This window comes from Canis lupus, chromosome 18 (assembly GCF_011100685.1).
Source record: "Canis lupus familiaris isolate Mischka breed German Shepherd chromosome 18, alternate assembly UU_Cfam_GSD_1.0, whole genome shotgun sequence".
In the NCBI taxonomy this organism is placed as follows: Eukaryota; Metazoa; Chordata; class Mammalia; order Carnivora; family Canidae; genus Canis; species Canis lupus.
The window spans coordinates 30,237,594-30,265,440 of NC_049239.1; the positions used below are offsets into that span (position 1 = coordinate 30,237,594).

Consider the following 27,847-nt stretch of genomic DNA (forward strand, 5'->3'; position numbering starts at 1 on the left):
ACATACACACAAACCAAAAAAAAAAAAAAAAAAAATTCCAAAAAAACAACCAAACTGAAAAGAATTAGGGATTGAAAATGAGGGCTACATTCTCATTCTCTATCCTTCACTTGCAATATGCATCAGGTCCTAGTGTGGAGAGGCCGGCAGACTGATAAAACATTTGCAAGGCAGTGCAGTGTTTTCAGGTTGAAATATTCAAAAATACATCTGCAAGGCCAAAATGAAATATATTATAGAATACATTGAGAAAAGTGCTCCCAAGATAGAAAACCAAGGTTCCTTGCTCATTTCTACCTAAAACAGCTTTAAGGTCTTCATTCTTCTTTTTCTGTCGCTAATACATTTCCAAAAGTCTGCAATTATCACACATGAGTAAAGCAGGGAAAATGTGCTATGCTTTCTACAGCACTTCTCAGCCTATCCTTGATAATAATAATGGTGATGGACAGGAGTTTTATTTCTGGAAGCACAGTCACCATGTAAAACCAAATTATCAGATTTCAGGGCCAAAAAGAACATTTTGTTGGATGTAATAGTTATAAATCATTCCTCTCTAGAATACTGGAAGTTGTGGCTTTTAGCAAAGAAATATATCAAATGTAGTTTAATATTGATTTTTTTCCTTTGGAAATGCATTTTAACCAAGAGGACCCCAAAGCTTAGTAAATCTACATGTAATTCTTATTCAGGCTACAGTTACACTTTCCCCCTTATTTTATTGAGAAACGTTTGTGACAGCTCATTCAATTTATTCTTCCAGTCTGACTTGCTATTTATAGGAGTGCATCATGGGGGACTGAGGCCTCAGATTCATTGGGAACATCAGAGTGTATACTAAAAAGGAGCGGATAATCCCCGAGTGAATGTTCCATAGCTCTGTGAAGCTCCTTTCTGGAAAAAGTGTCTTATACATGGGTTACCATGTGTGGTCATATATGTCCCATTGCGCCAGTGGTCACGTGTGCTCTCATTACTCAAGACATAACCGATTGAACTTGATTTAAGTGGCTGGACAGGAAAGAAAAATCTATCCATGAGCTGTACAGATGTCTTATTAGATTTTGTCTTAAAATACAGAATAATATTTAATTTAATGATATTTAGATGTCATAAAGAGATGGAAAGTGTGCATAAGACTTGAAGTAGAATAGACTCTATTCATATACCTTTCACAGAACTTTCCAAATAATGTTTATAAGCAAGACAAATTATTTTCATCCTAATACAAATATAGGAAATGCTGAGTTAAATTAAGTTGAATGGATTAGTTTAAGTACAAAGTTTCTCAGAATGTTTAAAATATAAATATAGGAGTACCTGGGAGGCGTAGTCAGTTAAGCATCTGACTCTTGGTTTCAGCTCGGGTCATGATCTCAGAGTGGTGTGACTGAGCTGCAAAAGGGGCTCCAAGCTCAGCAAGGAGACTGCTTGAGACTCTCTTCCTCTCCCTCTGGTCCCCATTCTCTCTCAAGTAAATAAATATTTTAAAAAAATGCAAATATAAATTGTCAATCTCTATGGAAAGTGATTGCAACATTTTGGCTGTAGATCTTAGGTTGCTTTTTAAAGGAGCTTAACATATCATAGAACACTAGATTTACATGAATACAGAAAATATAGAAATAGAAGAATATGAGAAATTGATTTTAAAAACAGCATCAGAGTCACTGAATCCCCACATCGATGCAAGAGGAGAGTGGGCTAAGACAGGGAGCAAGACAAACAGGTTGTAGGCTCATAAAAATATACCGTATCACTACACTACTGCCCTGCTTCAAAGATCTTTAATGCTGCTGTATTGTGCTTCACTTTTAGGAAGCGTTTCTGAAATTTGGGAACTCTCTCTTATTGCTCCGTTGTTCTTATTGAAAAAAAAAACATTTATCAATTAAATATGTTAGATCAATACAGGACAATGTATCTAGTTCGAAGTTTCAGCTGAGAAGAACCCCCTTTTGTTCCAATTGAGTGACATTTCAATGGAGATCTTTAATGAATGCACAGGGTATAGATAAAACAATTACAAACTTGATTATTGCCTCCTGCTTTTCCTTGAGCCATTGATGAAGAAAGGAGAGACTCCAAGACAATCGTGCCATCGAAGGCTGGAGCTTTCCTAATCCAAGCAGTGCATGAAGGTCGCATAGGCAAGCTGTGTTCCGTTAGTATTTTTGGCTAACAAATCAGGGCCTTTCATTAGGTTTGGCTGAATGGCACAGAAGACTAATTGTCTAACCATCATGATTTTCTCCTTCCTTCTAAGAGAACCCTCTTCACCACCACCCCCATCACACACAGTTATCATAGGTGGCAATGTGCCCAGTTAAATAGTCCTATTTCTCAGTTTTCTTGTGGACATGTGTGGACAATGAAATAGTAACAGAAGTGGAAGGATAGAGATGATCAGAAAGCCCTTTTGGCCTTAATTGTTTTCTTCTTCCTGTTACCTAGAATGTTGGTGTCTTGGCTTAACGGTTAGCAGCCATATTATGAGCAGGAGAGAAAGGCCAAGACTACTATGCAAGCCACAGATGTAACATATTAAAGTAACTGCTGAACCAAAGCCAGAATCCACCTACTTTTGGATTTCTGATCAAAGAGAGTGAACTCTTATTAAAAGATTACTCTCTTCATATAGTCACTTTACTCTTAATCGAGTGTTTATAACTGTTTATAACTGCCTAATCCGGTTACTGACTTGTACACGAGAGGATAACTGATCATACAGGTACAACAGAAAGGTAAACACTGGGGACCTAATGTGTTACCTAGGCTGTCCTAAAGTTATGACCATAAGGCGTTTGTATTCCTGACAATAACTAAATCGAATACCCAGGTATTTAGGGATTATTGGGATATCTAGGCACAGGCAATATATTTCAAATTATATAGCCAAAAGCCCATTATGCCCTCAATTCAAACACAGTCTTTTCACTTAGCATCTAGCTGTTCTGCATATTTATAGTCAATTTCTATCAGCTTGTTTTACATTTAAGGCTTATAGGGCCCCAATACTTGGAGATATAACTTTATAATGCAGGAGAAAGTTTCTTGTGTAAAGTGGCATTTGTTTTCAGGACCCTGGTACAAAAAGAAGAAGTTGTCCCAAAGACCCACATCAATGCTGGGAAGATCCTGAATGTACCAAGGTCCATGCAACTTGAAGAGCCTGGTTAACACACTGCAGGTACTAATTTCTTCCTTACATCACCTTTGGAGGATTGTTGAAATTGAAATGAATGATGTTCAAGTTTTATTTTCATTTTCCCTCATGAGATGACATGACTTAGATTTTTACTAATATTTGGAGAAGAGATGGCTGTAAGGAGGCATGCTATTTACACCTGTAAATTATATCTGTACACGCACACATTTACACATTATATCTGTATACATACACATTTACACATGCACCTTGAGGAAAGCCTATGAAGATGTATGTAAAGTCCAAGAGCAGGGTGGGGAACAATGAGAAACTGGACATGTGACATTCCTGCATACTGTGTAGATGCCATTGATCAGCATTGGCAGGCCATGAATGTGACCTACTTCCTGAGAGTTGATGGTATTGTTCTGACCCACTCAAGCTATGGAATAGTGAAAAGCCATCTGGCTCTTTTGGTGCCGTAAACTCTTATCTCTGGCTTTTCAGGCAACATGTTCTAACCAATTGAGGTTAATCTCAAGGACAACATGCCCCGTCAATCAGGACATTTAATTTATAAGTAAACAGGAAACAATGGAAGAAAATTATAGAAGGATGAACTCATCAACAATCCCATCTATTGTCCCTGGAAAAGTGTTTTGTTTGCTTTGGGGGAAGGAGTTTGACTTCTCTGTCAAGGAAGGTCCCTTTAATTTGTGTATTTATTTGCAGAGCCTATGTTTTAGGTGAACTGTGATAAAATTCTGAGACCCCCAAAAATACGCCTATATGATATTACTTCCTACCAATTTTTATACATATAGGGGATTGTGGAAATAAATGAGGCTTCTGTTTTTTAGATTCAAGTTGCAGAGAGGGTATTTAGTGGATAGTAATAGCTCCATACGTCAAAAGCGACTCATAGTGATAAAGTGCTAAAATCTTCTTAAGATCAAAATTATTCTATATGTTCCTATTAAGGACCTAAGATGCACTGGTGCTTGTTCCTCTCTTTAAATAGATATTAAAATAATTTTTTCTTGTATCAGACTACTGAGAAATTATTTTTGTACTTTCAAATGGTTTCAAATCAGTTTTCTAATTGTCATCACTGAATTCTGTGAGCTGAGTAGGGTTGGTATAACCCTCACTTAACTCACATGGAGAATAAGGTCCAGATATTTTAAGGTAACTTTTTAGGGTGACATTTTTTTTTCCTAGTAGCAGAGTTGTAACTGTAAGCCAGATAGCCCACTCCAAGTCCTTCAGTATTTTCATTTTTTTCAAAAGCATCAATGATAAGCAGTGCAGTTTAACCATCCCCTTACTTTTATTTCTTAGATAATTAAATTTATTAAAAGCCAAGTCTTTGTTGGAAACAATTCGGAGAATGCATCTTTTATAATGACAAAATGACCTTAGAATAAGGCCATTTCTTCTCCAAGGAAACACTGTACACAGTGTTGAGATTTAAAATGCAGTATAGCTAATTCCATAAAACTATGTCCTTTTCAAAGAGTTTATTTGAAATCCACACTCAACCAAGAAATCTAGATTCAAGGAACCCAGTGAAAACAGCAAATGAAGAAACTTTAAAGATCACTGTAAAACTTTAATTCACAGAAGCTTAGAACATTTTTTGTAAATTTCCCCCTTGTACCCGTTTAATTATAGGATCTCATGAAAATTTCTTTCCTGAGTGTGAAATTTAATTAATTAAATTAAATTATTTAATTAAGTTTACTAATGCTGCTCTCATAAATAAAAGTAATTCAGAGATCTGATTCCCACACTTTTACTTTGTTCCTGGTTCTGCAGCAAGTTCTCTAGAAAATCTAGCTAAAATAATTAATGAAGGGTGGTTACATTAAACCACAGATTTTTAATGCAGATGGAATAGTCTTCTGTCAGAAGATGCTGTCTAGGACTTCCATAGCTAGAGAGAAAAAGTCAATGCGTGGTTTCCAAGCTTCAAAGGACAGACTGAATCTCTTATTAGGGACAAATGCAGCTGGTGGTTTTTAGTAGAAGCCAATGATCACTACCATTCTGAAAATCTTGGGACTCCCTTCAGAATTATGCTAAATCTCCTCTGCCCACACTCGAAAAATGGAACTAGGCCTGGAGGCCAGCACATCTGTTTACAACATTGAGACCTACTGTTCAAAAAAAAGATCCTTTCAAAATATGACTGCTCACTGACAATGCACCTTGTCACCAAAGGGCTCAATGGGAATGTACAATGAGATGGATATTATCTTCATGCTCTTAATAAAACACCCATTCTGTGGCCCATGGATCAAAGGAGTGGTTTGACTTTAAACTGAAAACCTTCTGAAAAGGATGTGCCTTTCTAGATGTCATGAAGGACATCTGTGATTCAGGAGAAGGGGTGAAAACATCCACATTCACAGGAGTTTGGAAGAAGTTGGTTCTAACCCTCAAGGATGACCTTGAGGGGTTCACAACTTCAGGGGAGGCAGTAACTGCAGATGTGGTGGACATAGCAAGAAAATTGGAATTAGAAATAAAGCCTAAAGATGTAGCTGAATTACTGCAATCTCATGACAAAAGTTAAATGGCTGAAGAGTAGTTTCTTACAGAAGAGCCAAAAAAGTGGTTTCTTGAGAGAGATTCTACTCCTGGTGAAAATGCTGTGAAGACTGTTGACATGACAACAAAGGATTTAGAGTATTCCATAAACTTAGCTGATAGAGCAGTGGCAGGGTTTAAGAGGACTGACTGACTCCAATTTGGAAGAAGTTCTACTGTGGGTAAAATACTATCAAACAGAATCACATGCTACGAAGAAGTTGTTCGCGAAAGGAAGAGTCAACGGATGTGGTGAACTTCACTGTTGTCTTATTTTAAGAAATTGCCGGAGCCACCCCAGCCTTCAGCGCCCACCACTCTGGTCAGTCAGCAGCCATCACCACTGAAGCAGCACCCTCCCCGCTAGCTAAAAGATTATGACTTGCTGAGAGCTTAGGCGATAGCAAACACTTTCTAGCAAGAAAGTATTTTTAATAAAGGTATGTACATGGTTTTTTAGACATACTGCCTTTGCATACATAACAGAATACAGTTTAGTGTAAACATAACTTTTATATGCACTGGGAAACTAGAAAATTCATTTGACTCACTTTATTGCACTATTCACTTTATTGTGATGGTCTGAAACCAAACCTGCAATACCTCTGAGTTATGCTTGCATATATTTTATATATATAAATAGTATATAATATATATGAATATATAATAATATATATTTATATTTTTATATAAATACAAATATTTATATGTATATTTATTGCATATATATATATATATATATGCCGGTTGTGTATATAGCTAATAAAATATAGTTGAAACTTGGACAGCCCCGATGGCTCAGCGGTTTAGCACCTGCCTTCGGCCCAGGGCATGATCCTGGAGACCCGGGATTGAGTCCCACATAGGGCTCCCTGCATGGAGCCTGCTTCTCCCTCTGCCTGTGTTTCTGCCTCTCTCTCTCTCTGTGTGTGTCTCTCATGAATAAATAGATAAAATCTTAAAAAAAAAATATATATATATATATATAGTTGAAACAAAGGGTGGGGCGACCTCAATCTATGTGATCTTAGAACACTGGTGTTTTAGCATTTGAATTGAACTGAAAAATCATTTTAAAAGTAATAGCTACTTTTTCACGGAACCCTGCAGTGAATTCTTTTGTGATATGAATAATCCCTTCCATACTGCAAAAGCGCATCCTCTAATTCAGATGTGTGATCAGGTTTCATTAATTGAAGCACAGCTATACAGGCATGACCTTATCTTTGTAACAGCTGTCGAATAAATAAATAAATTCTTATTTGCAGTAAGTTTAATTCCATCCCTCCTGGTTCAAGTGCAGATGTGCACTCTTGCCACAGAACAGCTCTACACAAGGTGTCAGACAGGTAAACTTCTGGGAAATAACAGTGTCAGACAGATCAGCCTGGCATAAAGCTATCAGCAAGGAGCCCTCTTTTTGAAATTCTAGAATTACCACGCTGCAAATGCAACTGGATTTCAATTATTGGCTACAGCCTTTCGAGAAGTGATGTTTGGTGGTGGGCTCTTCCTTTTTTTCTATTTATACACAGGGAGCAATCACTGTCAGTGTCATCAACATGAAGTGTGACTGGCAGTGATGTAGGAATTCTGAGACGGACACATGGGAGACAGCCACAGTAGAAGCTGCGAAGAAGGGGCAGAGTGTTACAGGTGAGGTGAAGCTAAAAGTGACAGGTTTTTGGCAAAAGAGAGTTGGATGGAATTAAAAAAAAGAGAGAGAAAGAAGAGGCCCTAGGATTTACAATTTAAGAAGAGGCGGCAATGCACAGAGAATAGCTTTAGAGGAAGAATGAATAGCTCTGCCTTAATACAAAGCAATACATGCATAAATGTCATTTTCCTCAGGCCTTTATGAATAGAAGCTTAAAAAAGGATAACAAGAGCCAAACAATAATATCTGATAGTATGGAAAAAAAAAGTTTGTTTTAAAAGTCAACAGATATTTTCTCCTCTATTGTGTTTTGAATATTCTACAAAAATAGGAGTCTTGATCTTTTAAGAAATTTGGTCTTTGTAGACCGATATGGAACAAATAGGAAGTTGATAGTTCCTAGTAAAACAAATGATTCTTTTATGAAATAGAGATACTGACTTCAAAGCGCATGGAGTTGGACAGGTACAGACATGTAGAAAATCATGAAATGACTTCATTCTGGCTGAGAAAAGCTTAGTGCAGAGAAATTGGAAATCTCTGTCTCTCTCTTTGTACTTGAACCTGAGCTGCATAAAGCAGAATGTCAGTCTTTTTTTTTTTTGTCAAAAAAACAGGCTAGGGTTAGTTTAACAGAGTTAAACATACACTAGCGCAATAAAAAGATCACATTTTATAGCTAGAAGATACATCCAAGATTATTTAGTTCACTCCTTTAGTTTCAAGATGAGAAAACTATGATCCAGGAAATAAAAGTGAGATACAGTGTCTTAGAGGTAAGTGAGCAAACCCTATATGACTTAGGCATTTGTTATTTTAGAAAGCTAAGCATATTTTAAAAATTAGTAATATTTAGATAAATATTTCTTTCCTTGTGGGCTGGTGTACTTCCCTGGTCTTTCTAGCTAACCTGTCAGCCTAAACTGTTGAAATGGGCTGAAATGCATAATCTGAGCCAGCAAGCCAAAGTCTGGATCCATTGAAAGAGTAAAATGTCTCCAAGCATTATGGAAAAAGTTGATGCTCAGCAATTCAGAGAGCAAGGGTGATGGATAAAGAATGAGAATCAGCTTCTGTACAGTCAGACATAAAAGAAAAAGAAGGGACTAGAGTCTAACTAGGAAGACCAATCACAAAGCCTGAAGAGGTCATAGAGGTAGGTCCAAACCGTGGTCCCACTGGGGTTTAACAGCTTCCAGGACGGATGAGTGACATGATGGCAACTCTGTCTTTGCATGAAGGATTCTCCTCAGTATACACTGATAAATGCTAGCAAGGAAACATCGCTCTCCAGGGCGTGATAGCTCTTTATAATTGTAGGATGATCGGTATGCGACAGATCAAAGAATGCGTGCAAGGGCAAACACCCACATATTGTTAGAATTCATTTTACCTCTAAAAAAAGTGATAGCTTCTGAAGATCCCAATTTCTCTAAGTGAGGGTGTAAGAATGCAAATTGGAGAGATTTTTGGCAGGATTAAATTGTTTTACATAAGAAGGAGGATTAGGGGGGAAAAAGATACTGGAAGCTGAGGGAGGCTGAACAAGTTGCATAGAGATACAGGATAGAGGGAGTTTGGGGACAGGAGTGGGAGATCCTTTGAAATAGAGAAAGAAGAATAGAAAGTGGGAGAAAGAGAAAGCAGAGGTACGTTTGGCAGAACTTTGATTTATTTCTGTGCTGTGGGTTGTAACTTGCTTCTGTGTTCTCAAGGAAGCACTTACTCACCACTGCTTTGGGGATTGGATTTATGCCACTTATTCGCGTATGTGGAGGTGCTGAGGCAGATTTCCAGGTGCGCAGGGACAGAGGGCACAGCCCACACTGCAAAGGGTAGAGAGGTATACATGGGTTGTCATCAGAGGAGAAGGGCTGCAAAGAGGCATGGTGACCATTTCAACAACTTGTTTATACTTTCAAATTTTACCCCATATTTTAAGTATTTTCATTGTCGTGATTTTCAATAAAGCCCTTATTTTATTGGAAAACAAGTATATGGAAACCTGTGCTCCAGCTTTACATCTTATCTGTTGGAAATCCAGCCCTACAGAACATGAAACCTTAGGACTGGGGGGGGAGGGGGGGGATTCATTTAATAAAGGCATAGCGTTTGGGGGAAATTTAAAAAAAAAAAAAGGATAAAAAGGATAATCAATAGATCTCAGCTCTCTTGCCAGCTGAGACTCAGGAATAGCTGTTAGATCAGCTTTGTTAAAAGGCTCAGTACAAAGGGGTTCAGCGGTCAGGGATATCTCATGAGGGGCAGGGTGTGTGAGGTTACAGCACCCTGGCCTCATGCTTCCTAACCCTGGGGAAGAAAACAGTATCTAAGCAAACCTTTGGAATACCCCAGTTTTCAAAAGCCATACAAGTACCAGGAGGATAAGGACCAGAGAGTCATAACTCCTAAATAATAATAACTCTAAATAAGGAATCATAGTTTTGAATACATTATCAATTACTCTCTTGACAAATGTGCACAGTAGTTCTATAACCAGAAGTCATATGTAAGTTAATTAAAAAAAAAAACAAAAAAACAACTGTATACCAAAGCAGGGCTTTTTAAAAGTTTAGGAGAACCTTAAAAAAACTCTTAACACCAAAATAAAAAGCATATTGCTTGAAGACGAGAAGAACGGACAAAATTTCTATTGTAACAATTTTGTGGAGTAAACATTTAGACAATTACAGCACATATAAAATTAACATATGTAATATATATATATAATATATAGTCTAAAATAATCCTACAGAGCTACGTTTATGTAGGTTAAACAATGCAGCTCTACGAGACCATTTTACAAATGCCGCCGGGTGTGTGGTTTGAAGAGTATACTCAACAACATAATACACATTTCTACTGAGAAAATAAAACAGCAAAAAACAATGGCACTCTCTAAACACATGGACAAAATACACACACCCATACAAAGTAAATCTCTGCAAAACTCTTTCTGGTTGAAGAATTATAGAAAATAAAGAAGTAATTAGTGCTGACACTTTTTGTGGAGTGTTCATTTATTCAAATATTAAAGTGTAACTTTTCTGTGTATGCAATACTATTGTGCATGCAGTGTGCAAGATCAACTTTTTCTCATACCGTATGTGTTATCAGGGTTTCTTCATGATTTTAGGTGATGGTTTATTTTATTTATTTTATTATTTTATTTTATTTTATTTTATTTTATTTTATTTTATTTATTTTATTATTTTATTTTTTATTTTTTTATTTTATTTTATTTATTTTATTTTATTAAAGATTTTATTTATTCATTCATGAGAGACACAGAGAGAGGCAGAGACACAGGCAGAGTGAGAAGCAGGCTCCATGCAGGGAGCCTGAATGGAACTCCATCCCAGGACCCCAGGGTCATGCCCCAAGCCCAAGGCAGATGCTCAACCCCTGAGCCCCCCAGGTGCCCCAGTATATTTTACTTTAAAAGACAACTTGGCATTCTAACTATTGTTGGTATTACAACCCCAAACTGCTTTTGCTGTCCAAACTTACTTGTTTTATTTTGACCATTGCATAGATAGGTATCTATCTTGATTTCAAAAGCTAGAAATGGACAATTTATTAAAGTAAGATTATTTCTTTCTGACCTCAGAGCCAAAACTGGGATGGGGGAGAAGGGTGTGGAGCCAAACACTAGCAGTGCTTCACAGCGCTGCATTGGTGACTCACATTTTTGTTCAAATCACATTTTTTTTTTAAATGACCTGTTTTCAGGATGAGATGTATCACCATCAAGCTTTGGTTTTCAAAATTGCATGTCTCATGAGAACTAAGAGAAAATCTGTACTTTAGAATCAACATAATTGTATCAGAGAAAAAAAAAAGAGACTAAATGCTGAACTATTTGCCTTGTTTTTTTTTTTTTCAATTTTGCAAAGCAAATAAAAGCATTTTATTCAATACTGAGGTGCACTGATTTTTTAAAAGAACTATGCCAAAATATGCAATTGCCCTATTTTTAGAATGTCAAAGTAGGGTAGGAGGAGAAACTGCTCTTTCAGTTACACAGGGGCAGAGTAACGCTAATTGGCCAACTAACACAATCTCTAAAACACAACCATTCACAAAAGAACCAGGCAAACTTGTTAGCTATGTTTGAAGATTTGATAATATTGAAGAACTTGGGGCTTCAAATGTCAAAGAGAAGGATTACAGATTATTTATATTTCAAATATTTGTTGAAACATGCCAAAAAGTACCACAAAATTGTCTTTATTTTATTGATGTGACAAAGTGCCTGGGGGACAAGCTTCTTTAATTTGACTTTTTTGAGGGAAAAAAAAAAAAAGTTCAACAGCCTTCCTGTAGGATGAGCTTAATTTTTTTCTTATGTTTTGACTGAACATACCATTTGAAAGTTTATAATTAAAAAAAAGAGTAGATAATCATTGTGAGATTGCTAAAATTATCTTTACTCAGTGACCTTTTCTTTGATCTCAAATCCATGCAAGGCAATAAAAGATTAGCCATGATGAATATATCTACTGTCAGTCGTACTATAGGTAACAAGATAATTTTATTCACGTTACTAATTCTACTTTCTTTCATTGCTACCTCTCTATGTAAGGTTTTTTTTTTTTTAAGATTTTATTTATTTATTTTGAAGGCAACAGAGAGAGAGAGAGGGAGAAGTAGAGGAGTGGAGGGAGAGGGAGAAGCAGACCCTCCCCCAGCAGGGAACCCCATATGGGGTTTGACCCCAGGACCTGAGACCATGAGCTGAGCCCAAGGCAGACAGTTGACTGAGCCCCGCAACTGCCCCTCTGTCCATGTAGTTTTAAGGCACAGTAATAAAAGCTGGTTTCATAACTCGTATAGTTCAGCAACTTGCATGAAATAATAAAGAAACATACAATAAGCCAGATCAGTGGGTGTGTATTTATAATTAATGGAAGGAAACTGCTGCTTGTGAGAGCCCTCACTCAGCCCCCAAGTGTTTCCCTAAAAATGAACTCTCATGGCCAGGCCTCTTTGCAAAAGGTACAAAAGCAAGATATTTTGGTCACAATTTTAAAAAGTTATCTCTCTTTCTAATCCAGCTTTCCATCTGCCACGTGACTGATATTTACAGAATTGGAGAGGTATGAGGAAGTGATAAAAGAAAATATACCTAAAAATATATATGAAGAAAAATGGCATATACTTCACATTTATTAAGTGTTTGCCACTCTGCTGGGCTCTTTGGAGAAGATTTCTTTTATCTTTCAGTAAAATACTGTGAATCGTGTAGTCATATTGTTTAAAGGAAATTATTTTCAGCATAGAAGTACTTATGTTTATTAATTAATATAAGAAAAAGACTATCTTATTTTAATCTCTACAATGTTTGAACTTGTGACTTTAATGGAATAGCAATTCCTCAGTGACAGATGAGACAGAAAGAAAATATATAATTCATTCTAAAAGGTACATTTTGTTTGTTTTGTCCTAACTACTGGTTCAAGTAAACATTTATTTATTTATTTATTTATTTCATTTATTTTTTTTTAAGATTTTATTGATTTATTCATGAGAGACACAGAAAGGCAGAGACACGGGCAGAGGGAGAAGCAGGCTCCCCGCAGGGGGAGCCGGATGTGGGACTCGATCCCAGGACCCTGGGGTCACATCCTGAGCCAAAGGAGATGCCCAACCACCGAGCCACCCAGGAATCCCTCAAGTACCAATTTAAATTAGGGAAACAAAATGGAAAAACATCAGAAATGCTGGTAAACTATTTACTTAGAGGACTTTTGGATGATAGAAAGCAAATGGTATTTATATACAACGTACAAAGTTGTTGCATCTATATAGTCTGTATCTATATATCTTATAAAATAAGATAAGGTGCCTTATAAGGTACCAAAAACAATTTAATCTTTCAGGGAAAATGTGGAGACACCACACATTGGAAGACAACAAATACACAGGACAGTGTCTGTTTAACACTTAGTAGTAGTGAAACTCCAGATAGATTTGTGTGCCTTTCCCTCTGTCTGCAGAGCACATACCAGAGAGTGGGTTACATGCAGGAAGAAGATTCTTAATGGCCACATTAATGCTAAAGACAGAAACAGAAAAGAGCTTCACAAGACTCTACAACAAATTTAGAGCAGAAAAAAACAAAAACAGACCAAACAAACAAACAAACATGAGAGACTCCTAACTCTGGGAAATGAACTAGGAGTGGGGGAAGGGGAGGTGGGAGGGGAGTGGGGGTGACTGGGTGACAGGCACTGAGGTGGGCACTTGACGGGATGAGCATTGGGTGTTATTCTGTATGTTGACAAATTGAACACCAATAAAAATAAATTTATAAAAAACAAATAAAACAAAATAGCAGCTCCACCATGAAATGAAGTCTGCAATAGTAAGTACTTCATACATAAAGGCAGGTTTTGGTTTGTTTTAATCCAAAGATTTCACACCATGAACTGAACACTGCCAGAATCTGAGGAAACAAAAGGTGAAGTATTAGTATGTGATACATGTGACTACGTGTCCCGAAACTCTCTCTCTCTCCCCGTAACACACACACACACACACACACATGCACATGCACACACACACACATCTGTGCACTTAGCTAATGGGATTGATTTGGGGAATGGAAGAAATGGGGCAGCTGACAGGCTTTTCTCCTTTTTTTTTTTTAACCTATGTTCATCTTTAAAAATGCATATTGCTTCTGTTATGACCATTTTCTCTTAAAATCCTATTTTTGCATCTGTGTGCATTTAGGACTGTCACTTGCAAAGCTGCTTTCGCCTCTGACCACAAGGGGGTACCCTCATTGCACATTTTGGCTGTACAACCGGTTCGGCTGTGATCCTGACAATTGTGCAGGCAGATAAATTTTATTTTTGGCTAATTTCAAGTCTAAATCTGTTTTGCTATTGTTTTTTTTTTTTTTTCTTAACCTCCGACCCAAGGATTTGACACCATTGCATTCCTCATTGTGAAACGTTAAGCCACTTTTTCTAGTGCTGTTAATATTCGAACAACTTGGAGAGTCTCCTGAAGGGAACAGAAACCTGAGCCTAAATAGCTACCTCTAATTTTGCATCAGATTCTTGTTCTCTTCAGGAAACACATAAGCCCTCATAGGTATATGGAATTAAATTATGTCAGTTTAATACAGTTGCTTTTACTTATTGTCTATTTAATGAAATATCTGACATTTGATATGCTGAATAACATACTATACTATTTGAAATATTCAAAATGTCCATGTGAAAATAAAATCTGTTAGCCCATTTAATTTAAAATTATTATTTTCACTAGTGTAAAGGACTAATCCTGTATTTGTTACTCTATTATGCCATCTTAAAACATTCTTAATGCACTTCCATCTGAGTTTTGTATGATGATTACACTTACACGTGACAAAAAGCTTGTCATGAAGTCCTAGTATGGCTTCCCTTACCAAAATTATGACATCATCATCAATTGAAATTTACACAAAAAATTGATTATATTATTTTCATGAGGGCAATGAGAGTACATGAACTCCATTTATTTTTTGTATTTAAGCAATTATCAAGGCACAAATTCAGGATATTTAATAAATGATCAATATAAAACTACAGATACAGTATTCAGTTTTAGAAAATGTCAGGACTAATTTTGGAAGACCTCAAAATGTGAAGAAAAAGTCAGTGGGTCTGTTGTGGACCTTGTCATTTCAGGTTATCTACATCTTTCATTGGTTTTGAGATATTTTAAATTTTTATAAGTTATAGAAAAATGATTAATACAGGTAATTTTTGCCCATAAAATGGAAATTAATTGTTCCCAGTGGAATGCAAGTGATTTTTGCCCTGATGGGCCTTTTTTAAAAAAAAATGTATTTGCAAATTCATTTCAGAATTTATTTCCTATGTATGTGTGCTTCTCGGGATTCTCCTTTGAATTGGTTTTAATGGTTCCCACATTCATCATCAAGTTAACATCTTTGACACATGTTCACCTTATATTTGTGAAAGACATGACTTTGCCATTAAATTGATGGTTTAAATTAATGAGTGAGGATTCAGATCAACAAACACGATCAAGTTGCATTTAAACAGGAACTATGACAAAATTTGAAAATCATTTTTATAAACATTCTCTAATAAGACTTGCCTTTTAAATGTATCAAAATATATCTTTAGTTTCACCTAAATAAGCCCCTAAATGAGCCATTTTCCTTACTCAGCCATGGCTTCAAGAGCTCAAGTGCAAATGCTAATAAATCCCCACAATCAATATCAGTGTCATATATATTTTTCAATAATTTAAAATAAAATGCATATGCATTTTAGATATCTGCAATATATTTAGATAATAATATATGTAGAAATATATATTCATCCTGTTACAATATGATTCAATCACATTTTTCCTCTGCTCCCCGTCCCAACTCACTCTCTTCTGAATCCTATTGCAACCGTCTAAAATGCACATTTGTACTATAGCACAGGTATGGAAGATTCATTTCCTGATGTTCTCAGATTTGTTTTTCTGATGCCATAGTTATGTTTTGATATATGACTGGTACGACGTTAAGCGTACTTACAAGAATAGATCCTTGGTTTTAAGGTGCTATATGTGAGTGCAAAAGGGCTTATTCTCCCTGGAAATGGCCCTCATTGCAGAGTCATTTAAAATTTTCACCTTCAAAGAAATATTATTCTTTCTAAACTGAACAATTCTTGGGCCTCAGTACATGACAGCTCAACTTCTGAAGTCAGATCTATGTGGCCAGTGGTTAATGGCTGAGCAGCATGAAGGTACAAGCCAACAGGGCAGCCGCCCACGGCAACAATCTTGAGTGAGCACTACGATGATGTCCCTGGGCTGCTAAAGCACCACTGGGAATATGAGATGATGAAGAAACTTTAGTTACGAGGCATCAGAGGATGTTAAGATGGGACTCTTAGAGACAAAACATTCAGTGGTACATAGCCCACATTCTAAATCCAGTACAAAACCTCCCATATAGGACTTATAAGGCAGGTGATTTTCAATAGTCCCTTAGGCCAGTGGTTTGGAACTAAGGTCAATTTTGCTTCTTAAGGGACATTGGCAATGTCTATAGACATTTTAGGTGGTCAGTGTTTGGGTTGATACTGGCATCTAGTGGGGGGAGGTGGGGGAGGGAGGATATGTGTTAAACATAATGTATTAAAATATTATTCAGCCCAGGGCACATGGGTGGCTCAGTCAGTTAAGAGTCTTCCTTCAGCTCAGGTCATGATCCCAGGACTCTGGGATCGAGCACAGCATCAGGCACCCTGCTCAGGAGGGAGTCGTCTTCTCCCTCTGCCTCTGTTCCTCCCTCAGCTTGTGCTCTCTCTCTCTTACTCTTTATCAAATAAATAAATATATTTAAAAAATTTATTATTCAGCCCAAAATGTCAGTAGAGCTGTTGTTGAGAAATCCTGGCTTATCATAACAGTAGTCTCTTGGTTATAGAAGGACAGAGTTAGAGAAGTCAGGAACAACAATTCATTTGGATTAAGATTTACTTGGAATTTTAATCTCCACCATGGGGAGAGGTTCTCTTTCTCCAAATTTCGTTTACAGTGTTTTCAAAGAGTCGGAAAAAAAATAGTATTTGTCTCCTGAATTTGAAGAGTCAGAGAGACTGGCAATTGACCCATGTCTGAGAAGAAGACATAAATGAAGTCGCACGTACAGCCAGGTACTCTTTTAGTCAAGTGAAAAAAGGTCACCACAAGCAGGAAATCAGCAATTTTAAGACCAAAGAAAATGAGGTACTGAGGAGTTGTGATAGAATCCTTCAGAGAAGTGTTCTGATTAGATCTTTTAGAAATGGGATCCTGCTCAAAAGTGTATTATGGATTGGAGAGGGGACAGGTCTTAAGGAGTCAGCCAGATTAGGCACAGCTTGTATTGAAAACTTTACAACTGAGTGATTTCCAGTGATTGAGGAATTCTTTTTCCCAAAAGTTCAAAAGAATGCCCTTAGTGAAAGAACACTTTCAAATTTAAAAGCAATAATGTTAAATCACTATGGTAATTATCATGTAGCCCTCTTTCCTCTCCTCCCTTCTGCTGCTGTAGATCTGATGAAGCCAGAGGCAGCCTAGTGAGGAGTGACCTGACTTCCCCACTTCATTGTAGTCCTCTCTGCTTAAAGCAGAAGCAAAGTCAGTAGAGAAGAATCATATTTTAGACATTTTTTAAAAGAATTGTATTTACTTTATATATATAAATATATATTTATAATATATAATACATATAATATATAAATATAAATATATAAATATATAAATAAATATATATATATAGATAGAGAGAGAGAGAGAGAGAGAGAAAAGAGAAGAGAGCATGGGAGGAGGAGGTAGAAAGAATCTGAAGCTGACTCCGTGCTGAGCTCAGAATCCAACATTGGGCTCGATCTCATGATTGTGAGATCATGACCCAAGCCCAGAGCAAGAGTCGGGCACTCGACTGACTGAGCTACCTTGGTGCCCCTGGACATTTATTTTTAATTGCAGGACTGAAACTGATTTGAAAACCAAATTTATTTTGGAAGAATTCTCAGGATCCAAATATATGCCAGAAGTTAGGGAGTTTATTCAAGACACAAGGAAGAAAGAGTCTATGATGTGAATTTGAAAAGACAGTGGAGGAAAGGAATCAGTTGCCTTCTGTTTATATCATATACGCTGGAAACAGATGATAGAGAACTCATCTAAGGAAGGTGGGTCTAACTGTAGGATTTTGTTCTGCTAAATGAAGTATAAAAGTTTGGGTCAAGAAACACAATTTTCTTTTTTGTGTGTGACACTTTTTTGTTTTTCTTTCATAAAATTAAATAATTTTAAGAATATCCATTAAGAAGGGGAGCTCTTTTATCACCCTTCCTGGGTCTTGGTTTGGTCCCTTCCTTTCTGGGGCAATTCACTTGTATTCCTTGCTGCATGATTCTATGTCAGCTTATTTCTTAGATTTCTCATTTCTCATTTCCTTCTTGCTCAGTACTCAATTTTTTTCTTACACTTAATTTTTGCTTTGGACTAATTGTTTCATCTACTGTCTGTATAGGACAGTTCTTAATGCATTAATGATAAAATTTATTCTTTTTTAAAATTTATTAATTTTGGGGGGACACCTGGTGGCTCAGTGGTTGAGCATCTGCCTTGGGCTCAGGGTGTGACCCTGGGGTCCTGGGATCGAGTCTGACATCAGGCTCCCCACAGGGAGCCTGCTTCTCCCTCTGCCTGGGTCTCTGTCTCTCTCTGTATCTCTCATGAATAAATAAATAAAATCTTTAAAAAAATTATTAGTTTTTTCAACTGTTATTTATGGACCTCTATGAGAAGAATGTTCAAAGGTGGATTAAATAGCTCTAGGCTTTTCCCTTATGGAGATACAGTCTATTAATGTAAACATAAAGAGCCCTAACAATGCACTTGCTATTGTCCTAGGCATTAGGTATACAGAGGAGAATAAAACTAACATTGACTCAATCATCACAAATTTGAAATCTAAAAAGCATAGTAATAGGGAATCCCTGGGTGGCTCAGTGGTTTAGCGCAGCCTTCAGCCCAGGGTCTGATCCTGGAGTCCTGGGATTGAGTCTCACGTCAGGCTCCCTGCATGGAGCCTGCTTCTCCCTCTGCCTATGTCTCTGCCTCTCTCTCTCCAAGTGTCTTTCATGAATAAATAAATAAAATCTTTTAAAAAAATAAAATAAATAAAAATAAATAAAAACACAGTAATAGTGGTAGGAAAACAGTGAATCAAGGTAGAAAAATAATGATCCTGACATCAGTTGGAATGTTTTTAGTGTCACAAATAAGCATGATAATTTCGGAGGGTTCTAGTGGACACTCTGTATTATCAGAAAATTTATCTGAAACTTTCAAATAAGGCACAAAGGTGAGCAGCAAATCTTTCCAATGCCATAAGGGACCAAGGGTCAACGATTATGTAGGGAGAGGTCCTTAGTTTAGCTCCTAGTGTACTATTTATTAGAAGTCCCAGATGTTTTGTTAACAGTAGAGATGCAAATGATTTCCCTTTGGTAGAAGAGATAACCCCAAGGGTTTATGGTCCTATTTGACATAAACAAGTTTTATATCCAATCCAGAAATCTTTTCCAGCCTTGTTTATATACACCAAATCTGTAAAGCTCTCCAAACTGGCCATGATATCTACTTGTCCTTTCATTATATAATAGTTTAAAATAATTAAAAAAAAAGAAATAAATTTAAAAAAGCTTTGATGACCATTCATTTCATATGTATGTGAGTCATGATTTCTAGCTCTTTGAAAATTATACCTAACAATATCAACTTTAAGGCAAATACTTTTTTTTTTTTTAAGATTTTATTTATTTATTTGAGAGAGGGAGAGAGCATGAGCGGGGGAAAGAGATAGAGGGAGAGGAAGAAGCAGACTCCCTGTTGGGTAGAGCCTCTGATGTGGGGCTCATGCCCATGACCCTGAAATCATGACCTAAGACAAAGGCAGACACCTAACTGACTGAGCCACTCAGACACCCCACAAATAATTTTTTTTAATTTAAAAATCAATTAACATATAATATATAATTAGTTTCAGAGGTAGAGTTTAGTGATTTTACAGTTGCATATAACACCCAGTGCTCATTATATCACGAAGGCAAATACTTTTTATAGATTTTTGACTCATAGGTATTTATTTCAATCGAAAATGGTTATTGAATTTTATCAGTTTATTATCTATAACATCTATCAATGTAATAATAAAATTGTCTTTTTACTTTCTTAGTGAAATACTACTGATAGCTCTTTCAGTGTTAGGCCACCCTTATAATTATGAGATAAATGTTTTAAAACTATTATTTTAATAAATTCTTTGATTCGATTTGGTAATTATTTATAATTTTTTGTACCTAAATTAGCACTTCAGATTCTTTTATTTTAATTTTATGTATCATACATTTATGATACAAAATATTAAGGTTTGATAGAATTTTCTTTTTGGAAAATTTTAAACCCGTGATTGCATTTTCACGTTTTTTAATGGATATTGAACCGCTCAATTTTTCTACTGGATAAGAGGTCACTTTAAAAAATACAGATTGTCTTTGTACACTGTCCCTTTAATCTGGATGATCATATTTATTGGTATAAAAATATACATAGTATTCTTTTATTAATTTAAATGTATCTACATGTAATTCCATCCAGATGGGTGTTCCGTATATGTTTGTGTTTTATTTCATATGAGGAATAATTGTAGGCATATTTTTCTGTAACTTGCTAGTTTACACGTCTCAATTTACAGTATGCCCCCTAATGTTTCCATGTCATATATGTAAAGTGCCTTCATTTTCCTTTGTTAGTGCGTGTTTCACACAGAACTTTCATAGTTGATCTGTTATTATTTTTATCGTCATTCTCATTGTGTGTATTATGTCAAATTCTTTTGACTTCTTCAGAAGAGGAATGCCTGCATGTTTTTTGTTTTTGTTTTTTTTTCTGCATGGTTAACTTTTAACTTCTCTGTCTTATTTTAATACATTTATTAGTTATTTTACCTTGCCTTCCCTACCACACATTTTTAATTACAACCTTTTTTGACAAATTCTTATCCTATATGGTTGTAAATGTAAAAGGCTTGTAATATTCAGTGGGTAGGGAAAATAATGTGCTGTTTTGCCATTCCTTTTCATTGCACATGGGTTTCTAGTGTTTCTGCCCCAGCTCTGATTTTCTCTAGCCTTTTTTTTTTTTTAATTATTCTTTAAGAATTATCTTTGCTTTGAGTAGGAGCAGTAAAATGGAAAAGTAAAATGACATATTTCCACAGAAGGATTACGGACTCTGTAATCACATTATGCTTCACATCACATTTTAAAAGTAACAATTAGAAGTGATGACAGAAAGTTCTACGGAATATATATTACCTCAAAGTGAAGCAGGCATATTAGAGAAAACACTGGACAAAATCCATATTCCCACAATAACTCCAGTCCTTGATTTTGCATGCTAGCCAAAAAGTGTTAACACATTGTCAATAGTCTGAATCGGCATGTTTCTGTATTGAATAAACGACTTTTTGTCTCCAAGACTATTTTAGGTTACAAGTAACTCATTTGAAAATAATTAAACAAAAAACCAGGAATATAGGATATCCTAGATTTCAACTGTAGCAAGTTCTTCCCAGGGTCTGCAGCCAGGTCCTAGGAAGCCACCAGCAACTGAGACAACTGCTCTTTTTTTTCTTTTCTTTTCTTTTCTTTTCTTTTCTTTTCTTTTCTTTTCTTTTCTTTATTTTTTCTTCTTTTCTTTCTTTTCTTTTTCTTTCTTTTGCCTTTTTTCTTTACTTTCTTTCTTTTTTTCTTTTCTTTTCTTTTTCTTTTCTTTCCTTTTCTTTTCTTTTCTGTTCTTCCTTTATTCTCTTTTTCTTTCTTTCTTTGTGTTCTTTCTTTGTTTCTTTCTTGTTTCTTTCTTTCTTTCTTTCTTTCTTTCTTTCTTCTTTCTTTCTTTTTTCTTCTTCCTTCTTTCTTTTCTTTTCTTTTTCTCTTTCCCCTTTCCTTTCTTTTTCTCTCTTTTACTCATGGCAACTTATCCCTTATCTTACTTACTGTTTTTATATATACCTCATTTATCATTCTGAAGAATGGTTTTCTCTACTTCCACATGTCAAATAACTGCTTTATAGGTCTTGTTTTCATAAGTGATCAGTATGCATTCATAAGCATGTCAAAGAAAAATTGCCCTGGAGAGGTTAAACAAGCAATGAAGAATTAATTTATCTAAGACTATTGTAATAGGGGAGAGAGACTGACTTTCACTCCACTGAAACAAAAGTAGTTTTTGGGTTCTAGTTGAGCTAGTGGAAAAGCATGTGTCAATGCTTATGGAAAGGCTGATCAATAAGGTGTGTTGAACATGATGAGTTATTCCTGGATATCTACAAATGTTTTCCTCTGTGATTTGGCTATGTTTGCTAATTTGTGCCCATTGAAGTTAGGCTCTTCACCCTCCAAAGAAACTGAGAGGTACATGTATGATCTTCCTTGATGATAGATGGATGGCTCTTTGGTTCTTGAGAAAAATGTTCCTGGGTCATAAAACTGTCAAGAAGCTTGGAGAAGACTTACATACATATTTTAAAGGGACAGAAAAAGAATTTTTAGTTGTAAGTTTTCTAAAGTAAATGCTCTACAGAAAGGGAGTTCAGTGGCCTACAGTCTGGACATTATCTATCAAATGTTTAGTCAAACTGAGGGGAACATTAAGGCCCTCTTCATCAAATCCAAAGTTGCAAGCATCTTTCAATCGGGATTCTAGATTCTAGTTGAGTATGTTGATTTCAGTTGAGTAAGTAGATCAGCTCAGATGAAGTCTAATGTTGAACCCAGGCCTAGTCAGAATTAGCTGTTCAAGTAATGTGACATGGCTTTCAGAAGAAGGTAGTTCTCAGAGGCATAGGGTATATAGCCTTGCAGGTCTGCAAAGGCACCTACCGCAAACATTTGTTGCATTGCTGCTGTGAAATGATTGTTATTTTGCAAGCCTAAAGCATTAAAGTTATATTTCCCAACAAGCCTGTAGAATAAGAAATTTTAAGAAGCAAAGATACTGAAGAGCCTTAATGCTATGCAGGCTGAAAACAGTTGACTCCCCTAATGTAATGCTCTGGAGGGGTGGGAGCACCTATAGAGCAGTCTATTTCAAAATGCAGCCCATAGACAGCAAACTGTAGACTACAATCCACTGCAATTATAGGCATGCTTTTAGAAACACAGCCAGTTAATAGAATGTCCATAATAACAATATGCAGTTAAACCTAGAAAAAAATACATAGTATATGTATAATCTAATCTGTACCTAGGAGTCTTCTTAACTTCTCTAAGACTGAATCTCTGAGATTTATCACCCAGAGAATGCTATATGATGAATCGATGAAAATACTGATTGGTAGTCTTTCAATAAACATAGAAGTACATTGAATCAAGAACTCTGTATACACAGAAGAAACAGACCCCAAAATGGCAACTGTAAAATCATATGGAAGAAGAAAATTAGAGAGATGACAAGAATGCTGTGGAAAGAAAATGGAGGGTTATGTAACCTAACAGGGCTGTTGGGAAGAAAAGGACAAGTTCTCTGAAGGAACTGATCCTGAATGGAACAAGCAGGGGAAGACAATTGCAGACAGAAGGTCAAAGGCAGTAAAGAGCCAATACGGTGCACATCGAAAATTGCAAAACTTACTGAGCAACAAGAAATCAAACTGCATATCAGGAACTGTGACTGAAGAAGTAAGCAAGATCAAAGAGGGTTCATCTATGTCTTATTAAAAATTCTAGAATTTTATATGCAAATTATACCACATAATGTTAACTTGTGGAAACCTACATTAGCTCTTGCACTTGTTCCTCATGCTGTTTTCATCATGGCATTCTTTGAAAATAATAAAATTCACGCAGCACCCTTGATAGAGAAAAGGGGTTGTTTGCTTGCCTCACCCCCTCTCTTGCCCCCAGGCCCTATCCTGTTTCTCCAAGGCTGAGGATATCAATTGGCAGAGTTGTGCTGTAGCTGTTCAGTTGAAGGCTCTGAGATGCCACCAGGTAGAGGGAGGATTGAGGATTATAAGCCTGAAGGCGAGGAAAGAAGTGTGGGCAAGGTAAGGTCTATAAGAGCTCTCCTCAGATACTGGGAAGCATGAATAAGAGAACTAGTAAATATGCAAAAAGGGTAGGGATACATCAAGAAATATTTAGGAGATAAACTTGACAGAGCTTAGTGATTGATGGCTCTACAGAATGAAGGATAGGAAGTAATCCAGGAGGGCTCTGCTTTGTCATTTAATAACAATGCTAGCATATTTTACATACCAAGGGCTATAGTTTACCCACATTTTATATTGACAGTTTGACCCAAAGTGGGAGAGGGGAGTGTCAGCATCAGCAGAAACCAAGTTAAAAAAAAAAAAAAAAAAAGGGGTGAGAAAGAAATAAATAGATCATGGAAGAAAAATAACATAGAGACTTAAAATACAAAGGATATTTAGACAACAACTAATTCTAAAAGGTCAAAGTGGATGGAAATGGGTCTCAAAAGGTAGGTTTAACCCCGTTAGGTAAAACCTATAACATTCTGTTAAAGAAATGGTGAAGAGAGGCTGCTGAGACTGTCTCCTCAGACACCTCTGGAGGGAGAAGCATGATTAACTTCGCTGCTTTGCTGGACTCAATATGCTCTTAGGCTTCTCAGACAGTTAAAATCAAGTTCAAAGGTTTGGAGTATATGTCTCCACCTCTCCTCCTCTGCTTTCCTGTGGGGGTTGACTTCATGTCAGATAAACTGTTGCCACATAGTGGCAATATAACCCTTGACCTCTGATTCCTTAATAAATGCCATCTTAGAAAGAGATCTTTCCTACCTTTTAAAAACTACTCTGAACATAGGAATATGAATAATGTAATAATAGACTTATGCTAAATTTGTATACTTTTCTAGACTCACAGACCCCAAACAAGTATTTCATAGATCAGGGAATAGCACTAGGTCTAGTTATCTTCCACCATCTATAGAGCCATCAAACTCAAAGCTGAACTTCTCTGAATGTACTGAGAATGGTGTCTGAATACCCTGAAAGTTTCATCCTATCCAGGGGAGTAGCCTGGTTTTAGAGCCTCCCTCAGTATGAAGGGCGGCAGATCCCCAGGAGTTACCAAAAGAAAGGGTTGAACACTTTACCAAAGTATAGTGATGCCAAACGGATTACAATGACCACTTTTAAAAGAGGTAATTTCATCATTTAGTCAACACACATTAGTGCATGTCCAATATGACTAGAGGTTCCCAATGTTAAGTTCTGGATGCATAAAGATGAAGGAAATATACATACATTGGTCCTACCCTTATAGAGTAGATTTTTTAGGGTATGACAGAGAAACAGATACCAAGGTGTAGAGGAGTCCTCTAAGGTCTAGGATCTTATGCCTCCTTTACCATGAAAGTACCCCCTGTGGTTTCTTCTGCTTACTAACCACATACATAGCTCAGAGAAGGATGACTGCAGTTGAAGATCGATGATGAATGAGAGCTAATAATATATTTTTTAAAGATTTTATTTAGTTGAGAGACAGACAGAGCATGAGTGGTGGAGAGATAGGGAGAAGTAGACTTCCCGCTGAACAGGGAGCCCGACTCTGACTCCTGGCTCGATCCTAGGACCCTGAGATCATGACCTGGGCTCAAGGCAGTTAACCAACTGACCACCCAGGTGCCCCTATTTGGAGCTAATAATATTTCTAAGAATTTCTTGGACTCTTCAATTTTAGGTATCCAATATGAATAAAAGTTGGCACAGCTGCAAGATTAAATATTTATATTGGCCACAGTAACTCTATAACGGGTTGTGCTTATTTTGCTACTACCTGCAGACAAGAATCAATAGAGATTACCTCTAAACCAAAGAATATTTATCTCATCTCACTTACTACTTGCATTATCGAGGTTACCCTTTTTATTGGACAGGAAGCAAGTGAGGCAGGTGAGGGAAGGACTCTTCCTTTTTCACCACTGTCCTCAGCAGCGAGCTCAGTGCCTAGCACATAATAGCTGCTTACTGCAATGTAGATGGCATGAATAAGCAAGAGCAGCATTCTCAGCGCTCAGTGAAGAAGCACTGCCTTCTTCCTCTTTCCTTATTGATTCACACAGGAAATGCAGTTTTATTTTGAAAAAACAAAATAGAAAAAAAAATATCCCAAAGAACAATATAAATCTGTCTCCCGAATCATCTTTGTTTCCAAATATTTGTACACTTAATTTTCAACCAGGTACATAATAGCTGGAACTTTTTTTTTTTTTTTCCTTTGCTCTAATAAATAATGAACTTTGTGAAATCTAAGGGGGCAAGACAGCCGCCAATCATAGGATAACTGCTTAAAGCTTCTTTTATTGTTTTTCAGCTGGTGCCCTTTGCTGAAGGATATCTCCTATGTTCCTCTGTGGCAGAAGCAGAATCAAAACATTTCATTTTATGGAAGCAATTAGACACACATCTGTTCCAGAACTTACATATTAAATGTTTGTCCGTATAGACCACGTGAATTTCAAAACATCTGTAGGCAACAAGGGAGGTTTTAAGTCATACTGATGTACAAGAACATGTTGTGGGATTTGGTCCTCTTTCACTTTGGTTCAATGGAAACACAACTTTGATTCCCTGGGTAGTTAAAAACCTATGGTTACCTCTGCTAAAACCAACCTAGGAAGGATTATAATAACTTTAGCTTTTTATATTTATTTAACATGTGGTTTCAAAATGTCTTTTCACTTCTATATCCCTAGCATTGAATGTGGTGTCTATTCAATAAATAATTGTGGAATGATTAAAAGAATATATATGTGACAATAGGAAAAACAAAATTGTTGAGATTCTAATATGTGTGAATATATAGACTTCATTTGAGGATGAAACCTGATTTTATCCCATATATTAATAATTAGAATGATAAAATTAGTAAAATAAAATCAAATATTTTTAAACAAACATACACATGCAAATAAATAAGTCACATACATGCAAAATGCCTATTAGCTATTCATTATCCCACCTATATATATATTTAAGACTTTATTTATTTGAGATAGAGAAAGAGAGAACATGAGTGGAGAGGAGGGGTTGAGGGAGAAAGATAAACAGACTCTGTTGAGCAGGGAACTCTATGGGGCTTGATCCTAGGACCCTGAGGCCATGAACTGAGCTAGAGGCAGATGATTAACTGATTCAGCCACCTAGGCACCCCAAAAGATATAAAAATATTTAATGTAAAATCAAAGAAGGTAAGAAAATAATTTTATACATATATATTACCTAAGTGAGATGATTATATATATTTATAAATATATATATATGCATATATATATATAACATAAGTGAGATCATTATATACTCTTTAGTGTGTGTGTGTGTGTGTGTGTGTGTGTGTGTTTAATGTGTTGCTAAATTCTTGTCCCCCTTTGTTTTCCATCCTTATATAACCCTAGTGTTAGGATTCATGTTAAAAATTGCTTTCTATTTCCCAATTCAGAGTAGGTTTTCTTCCTACCTACAGATATTTAAGGCAACTTCTTACTCTTCTTTGCTTCTCTACAAAAAATAGCTTCCCATATAGGTCTTATAATTCCCCTCCAATGATTGATTCTTCACTGATACACATTTCTCTCTCCTCCCACTACCCTGACCTCCTTCTAGTTCTCCTCTTCCCTTTCTCCTCGTCTTCCACTCTCATTCTTATGTTTCAGATTTTAGTCACATCAGCCATCATCATTGTTCCAAAGAAGGGGAAGGTTTTCCAATTACCCTCAAGAAACTCTATTTCTACCACTTGTTTGAAAATACGCATATTATTATTTAAGTAGAAGAAGAGTTTCATGTTTTCTTTTCATCCTTGAGTTAAAATCCTCATTTTCTACCCTTTGCA

At 36.3% G+C, this 27,847-nt stretch overlaps 1 long non-coding RNA gene across 1 annotated transcript; it reads left to right on the plus strand.

Moving 5' to 3' along the window:
- Positions 1-2,330: 2,330 nt before the first annotated feature.
- LOC102151766 lies at positions 2,331-26,982 on the plus strand. Its single transcript, XR_005372935.1, has 3 exons — positions 2,331-2,744; positions 3,081-3,190; positions 26,330-26,982. It is a non-coding gene; the product is annotated as an uncharacterized LOC102151766 (long non-coding RNA).
- Positions 26,983-27,847: the final 865 nt, after the last annotated feature.